Below are 7030 nucleotides of genomic sequence, written 5' to 3'. Positions count from 1 at the left end.
CCCCCCCCTCCTCAAGCACCGCAAAACCCAAAACTCGTTCCAGGCCTGCAACCAGATTAGCATATTAATGAGGCTGTAATTTCCCCGGAATTGTCTGCACGTCTATGCCCGCTCACAGCACACTGGCCCAGGAGTTTGCTATGCAAATAAACTGGTTTTACAGGCTGTGGCTTAATTAACTCATCAAGTTCATCTTCCTAACAAAAAAGGCAGACTAACTGCAGATTAATGGACCTGTGTTTGCTCTTCTTTCTCGCTCCCTCTCACCGGCTCCCCAAGGCGATGCCTCCCTCCAGACCCTTCCATCCCCGGCCAGAGCCTCAACGCTGGGTGGATCCTCCATCCTCCCAAGGAGATAAATCCTGGGAAAAGAGATGGGGGGGGAGAGATCTTAATACCGCTTCCAGCAGAGTCTGGGAGGTTTCCTCATCGGCTTCAAGGGGAATAAGATGGATCAGGCCTCAAGGATGGTAATTACGCCGCCGGTTGAAGCTGGCAGGTGACCACTTATGAGAAGGAGGTGGCACATCGTGACACTGTCTCTTTAAAATGGTTGTCTCCGTGGGGATCGGGGGTCGGGGATTTTGGGGAGGGGGATTAAGGCACCGTTTCTAGCTGAGCTCCGGCAAGCCCGCGCCATCCCTAACGGCGCAGGGTCAGAGCAGGCAAGAGGGATGCTCTCTCTCCTGGGTTAATTAGAAGGGCCCTTCTCACCCACATCCCATGCTCAGAGACATTATATCTGTTGAAAATGACCCCCCCAAAAAAAGTACAACGATTTGCAGAGTTCACGCAGCCAAAAGTCTGTATTCAACAGCAAATCCCTGGATCAGAGCTTTCTTGGAATGTTAACATCATTATGAGTTTATCTTCCCCTCTCTTCCCTACTTTTTCTCTTCCTCCCTTCCTTCCCGGGGAAGAGGGAAGCAGGGAGTTTTCCGTAGGACCCGGATAGCTCTTTGCGTGTATTTGGGTACAGATGTCCCCCCATTGCTCTCACATGAGTGGGGTTTTGGAAGACACAGAGCTGGGCTGAGAGCGCCTCAGCCCCAAGGCGGTGTGTAAAGTGACTCCACTTGGAGATGAAATGTCTGAGCATATCTTTTTCTTTTTTCTTTTTTCTTTTTTCTTTTTTCTTTTTTCTTTTTTCTTTTTTCTTTTTTCTTTTTTCTTTTTTCTTTTTTCTTTTTTCTTTTTTCTTTTTTCTTTTTTCTTTTTTCTTTTTTCTTTTTTCTTTTTTCTTTTTTCTTTTTTCTTTTTTCTTTTTTCTTTTTTCTTTTTTCTTTTTTCTTTTTTCTTTTTTCTTTTTTCTTTTTTCTTTTTTCTTTTTTTTTTTCTTTTTTCTTTTTCGTTCCAACTGTATTGTTAGTTAATTGTAGCTTGACCTCCAGGAAGGTTTTTCACTGCTGGGAAGGTGGCCTAGGATACTGAATTCAGAGCCTGGGGTGGGAATGTGGCATTCATTGCATGAATTGTGCCAGCCCCACGCACAGAGCCCCGAGGAGCTGAGAGCCCGGCCAGCCAAAAAGGCAAAGGGAAACTGAGGAACAGAGCTGCTGGGAAGTACCCGAGGTGTCCCCGTGGCCACCCAGGGTGGGCCCTTGGCTTCCAACTCACGCAAGCCACAGCAGACCTGCTGTCCACCATCCCGTAGCAACACTACCATAGCCCCGCGCTCTCACCCTCCCTGGGATCTGCCCCATGGAACCCCCCATGGCTTTGCTGTTGGGTGGGGAAGGGGCCGGCTCCCAAACCAGCTGAGCTATCAAAGACCACCCGGCTGCTCCACGCACTCAGCCCTGCAACTTCTCCTCAGGAAACCTCAGCAGAGGTTCACACCTCCCTTGGAAGAAAGTTTAGAAACATTCAAATCACACTCAGGTGAAAACAACTTCTCTTCCAGCTACAGCCGTCTTGGAATGGACTTGAGTTGAAGCTTTCTTGCTAAAGTTGGTTTAGACTGGACAAAGTCCTTGAAAAATGTAACTGTACTCAGAAGCTTTTCTGCATTCACAGGCAAATGGACTGGCTGACCTAAAAGGTCTTTTCCATCTCTAATTTCTGTGGTTGTGTGATTCATCCCTCTTCTTTGAAAGTGTTTCCTACATGAAACGTCTGGTAGAAGGAAAAAAATGATACTAAATAATCTTTTTTCATTTCCTCTCATCATTGTCAGAGATTATGAGAGGTGAGGGATCCGTCTGCTGTGACATTAGCCGAGCAATGGAACAGAAAAGGCAAACCAGGATTCAGCTTAGCAGCCAAGAAAGGAGCTATTCATGCAAGGTGGGGTAGGAGGAAGCATGCTGGAGACATCCTTTCCAGGAACGCAATCGTTCCTTATTTTCTCAGATCTTGAAAAAAATACTGAGCTGGAGAAAAACAAACATCTTATAAGAACAGAGGAGTGGCCACATCCTGAGCAAGGAAAGGACCTCGCTCAGACTGCTGTCCCCAGGAGGGACCAGGACCCATCACCTGGGAAGAGACATAGAGCAGGGCAAGCATACGTAGCAGTTCCCTGGGATGTTCTTGGGGGCCACCAGAGCCAGCTCTGGGTTCCATGTTCTTAACATCCTTCAAGGAATTTCTCTCCTTATGAGCTTGTCCAGTTTCCTCTTAATCCATTAAACTCCTGCAGCGCAGAGTTCTGCAGATAACTCATTGCAAGAGGTACAGTTTGTCTTAAATCTTGCTTCTACCACCTTCACCTGAGGGTATGAAGGGTGTTTTAGTTTCACGTTGTTCTGCTACTAGCTGCTTCATGTAGGAAATGCTATCAAAGGCATCACATAATCTCAGAAAGGAGACAAAAAACTCCTGAGGTTAGGCAAGCCATTCCCCTGGGAATGGAGAGGAGCATCTTTCCATCTCGAAGCAGCCCTGCATGAGGAGGGACTGGGAGTTACCCCAAAAGAGGGCACCGGAGAGGTCCCTTAGCTTGCAGCCACCAGTCTACTCCTCATCTCCCCAACCCTGCTCCTTGTCCCAGTTCCTGAGCCGCTTCCCCAGTCCCATACAACCACATGAAAGTGGCCCCATCCCCTCAGGCTCTGTGTCCACCACTGCGTCCCTCCACCCTCTGGATCTCTAAAGCCTCAGCGGTGAGGTTGTCTCTTCTGCCATGGCCATCAGGTGACTTTGGCTCATAGTTTTGCATCAACTCAAGACTGCGTATGAGGGACAAAGATAAGTAAATTATGTCTTTTTCTGGTTGGATGATGCCTCGCAAACCATCCCATTTGCTAATCCTTCATTTCCCACATGCTCAGCAGCACACGCAGGGTGACGTTGCTGGAAAACAGCCCCTTTCCACTAGTTTCTGCTTTAAAATTTGGGTGTGAAGTTGGATGCACGCTCCCATCAGGTAATTTCCAGTCCGGCTGCGGAGCCGATGTGTTTCAGCGGGGGCTCGTGCAGACAGCCTGGCACAGCGCTCGCAGCCACTAGTCTGATGGCGTCAGGATGGGAAGACAACGGGGGATGGAGCCGCTGTCCCCAAAATGAAGGGCGGGAGGGGGGGACGGACACACCGAAGGGACAAACCCATGTAGGAAGGGGAACTTCGCATCTGATCCCGGGTCATTTATCAGTGAGTTTTTGGCAGTGATTTGGTGATGAAAAGTGGTCTGAATGATAATGACCCACCTTCAGCTGTCACCCAGGAGGTGTTTATTTGAATAATTTTTGTGACCATAATATAGGACTTCCAGCTCTCTTTATTTCAACGATTTAGTGGATTTTCATTCTCTTTTTTCCTTTCATTTTCCATGAGCAAGACAAGTAACAGAAACCAAAGCCCTTCTACAACATCACTCCTTCCCTGCAAAATGCATTTATACAGATTTCTTTTTAAACAAAGACTAAAGGTTTTTGTTGTACGGTTACAGCCAGGGAATAACCCCAAATCTGTACGTTTGCCAGATGCCATTTCCACCCATAAGAAGTACCAATACTTTTTCAGATGACATTCCAGGACACTGAATTTTTTTCTCTTCTCCTACATAGTCACTACTTCAACAAAAAGGGAGAAAGCATTTTTTTCTGGTACGGGAGAAGTGGGAGAAGGGCGAACGCTCAAGAGGACCGAGTGGTGGGATGCTCGATCTGCACAAGCCCCGAAATAAAAAGATGCCCTTTTATGATTAATGAGGAGGGCGATAAAGCAAGCCAACAAATTTATGGAGAGAAACAGCAAACTTCTCCGTCGCTTAGGAGCTGGCTGCCTTTCGCAGGGGAGACTGCTGCTTAACCACGAGTCGCGGGGCAGGATGCAGAAATTACCGGGCGAGTCTCTATGGCTGGCGCTCCGTGGGAGGTCAGGCTACACGATCGTCGGGGTCCCTTCTGGCCCTAAAATCTATGAATCTATTGATGCTCTGAGGCTTAAAAAGCAGCAGCTGCTCCTATGCAGCACCTAGTTCTCATAAGCATTTGGAATAATGGATCCATATTGTGCCAATGCATACTAATGTTAATATACATTTGCAGCACACAATGTGATGGCTTTGGAGACACCCAGGTGTCAGATTGAATCAGTGTCAGTGACACACCGTACCAGGACTTCGCGGCAGGTCCCTGTTGGCTTCTCCAGCGGGAAGCTTTCCCTGCTTTGAAATTATTGTGTTTATCCCTTATATTTCTGGAGGGAGAAAAAAAAAAAAAGGAAAGAAATTGTACCAGGGCCACCGCAGGACTGGTGTCCGCAGTTTGCAGCCAGCCAAAGCATGGTTTCCACAGGGTTAGAGATGTGGATGTGAGGGAAAACAAAGAAAGATGCTGTCTGAGGAGTGCCCAAAGAGTTCAGAGGTGCAGCCTGCCGCGCTCTCTGTTAATCTCCTCTCATGCACCAGTGCAAAGAAATTAAGAGCCGGGGCCAAGGGCTGATCTCAGCTCCGTACACACAGTCCCTGCTGAAGTCCAGAGAAGTTGCACAAAGCATTCGCGAGCCGAAGACCTGAGCCTGCCTCTGCCGGATTTAATCCCCCCTGGCTTTCAAGGGCAGAATCAGGTTCGGATTCTGCAAAGAGAAAATGCCCTCTAATTGCTGCCCTGGGTTGGGATGGTGGGGGCGCAGGAGGAACGAACAGGTTCACACCTCCAACCTCCTTCGCTCGGCACCCACCAGCCACGCGTGTGAGCGTGCGTGGGTGTGCACGCGGACCGACGCACCCCGGGGCTGCCTGCGCAGGGCACGGAGTGCCAGAGAAAGATTTGCACCCCAGGCTTGACCTGTGTAGTTTGTGAGGGTGTGGGTATGTGTTGATACATGTGTGATACCTTCGCATTTCTATCTACACATATAGACACCTCGTCTCTTCGTAACAAGCAAGCCTGCGTCGGCCTCCTCTGTGTCCCCTGCCCAAATTCTCTTGTCAAGCTACGTGAGCCCACACGGGAAGCTGCCCAAAATATCGCTTGTTTACAGTGACGAAATAAAGCAGCACACCGCCCAGCAAGTCCTCACTTGCTTGAATGCTCGTTATTGCCTTAGCTAATCTGACAAATCAGCTCCGGTGCTGGGGACAAGGGCGTTTTGTCACCACCCAGGCGCTGCAAGGGTTAAGACCGTCCCTGCACACGGGGTGCCTGCCCTGGGAGTCACCTGCAACCAGGCCTGGGCGGATGGAGGTCTCCTGGGGAGCGCCTCTGCCCTGCAGCACATCTTCCAGGCTCCATCTCACACACTGGTTGAGGTGAGGAGCCCTTCCAAGGCTGGCCCTCGTCCATCCCTACCTCCGGCTGTGAGAAGCTGCTTCCAATGCAAAAACTAGAAAAGCTAAACCTATGTTCCCCCAAGCTGGTTTTTGCCCTGCTCCAAAAAAAAAAAAAAAGAAAATGGATCAGAAGCATTTAAAAAAAAAACCCCAACCCAACAAACTGAAAGAAGCCAACAGCTTCCCAAGCCCACAGGTACTCTGCTCCCCTTTAAACTCTCCACCTCACTTCATGACCCCACTTGGTACCCCACTGCCAGACCTCTTCTGGCTCTTGCACGCCTTGGGAAGCCCAAAATACCCAGGTACCTATGGGAGACCTCCTTGACCAGAGCAGGTGGGGCTGCTTTTGTGGTCCTAGTCATCGTTAAGAGAGGCGAGTTGTGTATTTCTAATGGAGACTTGTCAACAGAAGGAGGTAGGGATGGAGGAGAGGGGAAGGCAGGAGAAAGACAGACATGTGGCCACGTGCCCAGGTGACAGTGACACTCCAAGCACGCTCACCAGAACCGCACATTAGGCAGCTGATGAGGTTAGAGAGGTCCTACGTGCAGGCTCCCCCTTCCCTCAGACGATGGAGGTGTTTTCAGCACCTGCTCAGCGTGAGGTGCTTCTGCCCCTGGCTTCTCACCCAGGTTGCGAAATGGGCATTGGAGCGGTCTAGGCCACTCAGCTCCACTCCTGGCCCCAAGGCAACCCCAGGAAGGGTTCTCTCCTCAGGCCTGCACAGAGAGAAAAACCTCATCTCCTGGTATGAAAAGATGGGGCTGAGGGATAGTGTCAGCTCCCACGGAGCCTGGGGATGTCAGAGAAGGCAGGACCACCGAGAGGGGTGTTGCAGGGGGAATGTGCGTGTATGGGGGCTGGTTTTGTGTGTGCGCTTGTGCGTGTGTTAAGGCTGGCTGGTGTGTGCATGTTAACGTGTCGAAGGGGGGTGTTTCCGAGCCGTGGAGGTGTAGGGGAAGAGAGCCTGGGTGTGTGCGGGGAAGTGTGTGTGTGAGCAGGGAATGTGCACATACGTGGACGCGCATGAAGGAACAGCGGGAGGGAACGTGCAGGGTGGGTGATGTATGTGGGGAAAGGGGGTTGTGCAGGAGACGAGGCAGACAAAGAGCCATGCAAGTGGGCAGGAGCAGACCCCGGGCCCCTCACCGGCGTGTCGGGGCTGGGGGGAGCCAGGACACTCCCTGTCCAGGACTCCACGCAGGCAGTCCTGGGGGGGAGGTTCACTGTCCCGGGCGGATGCTGAGATGTGTGTGCATGCAAGGGCAGAAGCGTTTGTGCAAGAGGAGAGGTGGGACACGTCCGAGCGT

This window comes from Charadrius vociferus, unplaced genomic scaffold (genome assembly GCF_000708025.1).
Source record: "Charadrius vociferus isolate BGI_N301 unplaced genomic scaffold, ASM70802v2 scaffold1631, whole genome shotgun sequence".
Taxonomy (NCBI): domain Eukaryota; kingdom Metazoa; phylum Chordata; class Aves; order Charadriiformes; family Charadriidae; genus Charadrius; species Charadrius vociferus.
Note: the sequence above shows the minus strand (reverse complement) of the source record.